The sequence below is a fragment of the Cariama cristata genome, unplaced genomic scaffold (assembly GCF_000690535.1).
Source record: "Cariama cristata isolate BGI_N322 unplaced genomic scaffold, ASM69053v1 scaffold15626, whole genome shotgun sequence".
Lineage (NCBI taxonomy): Eukaryota > Metazoa > Chordata > Aves > Cariamiformes > Cariamidae > Cariama > Cariama cristata.
Window position 1 is genome coordinate 4,415 of NW_009622798.1, and position 898 is coordinate 5,312.

General features: G+C 58.0%; 1 protein-coding gene across 1 annotated transcript in view; it reads left to right on the top strand.

Moving 5' to 3' along the window:
• Positions 1-898, top strand: part of SBF1 (SET binding factor 1) — a gene marked incomplete at both ends in the record, with an annotated part of 20,974 nt that overhangs the window by 1,685 nt on the left and 18,391 nt on the right. The window lies entirely within an intron of this gene.

Here is an 898-nt window from a genome sequence, read left to right on the forward strand (position 1 = left end):
TGAACAGCGCTTTTTGGCACAATTATTTGTCACCTCCCAGTTCTTGCAGGATCGATCTGTGCTGTGGGAACAAGCAGTGTGCAGCAGGGAGGACAGTTTGGTGGTGGCACGTCCCTTCCCATGCTTTACCTGTTCTCCTGCTGTGTCCAAACGCTCTTCTCCAGCGTAGCGGCTATTGCTTTTGCTTCGTGTGTGTGCGCATCTCTCCTCTCCGGGAGTGCTGGTCCCTGCTTGTTGTTGGCCTCTGCCTGTGTTCGTCTTCCCTGTTGTCTTGCCGTCTCTGTGTGTTTCTAACTGACTGTGCTATCTCTGTCTGTCTCTATCTCAGCTTGACGCGGACGACGAAGCAGCGGTACGCACACCTTTTCTTTCATTGGGTCTGTCTCCTCGTTAGCAACCTCTCTTTTATTGTTTTTGAGGGTGGCACACGCTGCGGCCGGTGCAGCGGTGGAGGCCCAGGCGCTCTTCGTCTCGGTCGGAGCACCCTGGGGTGTGCGTGCCTCTGCGTGTGTTGCACCGACGGGCAGCGGGGAATGTGTGCCTGGGCTCTGGGGAAGGGGATTGCGTTCCTGCACCACAGCAGTCTGGCTGTGCACCGATTGCCTCTCCGTGAGTGCGATCTCCTGGGCGTTGTGAAGAGATGGTGGCCTGGTCTGGCAGACCAGGTCAGGGGTGCTTGTTCTGCTCTGCCAGAACGGCAGCGCTCGGAAGTGGATTTCTGGGCCACTGCGGTGGCGTGAGCTCTTGTGGCTGCAGGAGGCTGAGCGAGGAGGTGGGTTGTGTGGTGAAACCCGCTATTGCAGAGGAGCATTTTCCCTAGAGAGATGTAGAAAGAGGAGAATAGGGCCAGTGATCTGGTCCTGCTCCGGCCCCTGCAGCCTGGAGTGAGGGTGGGGAC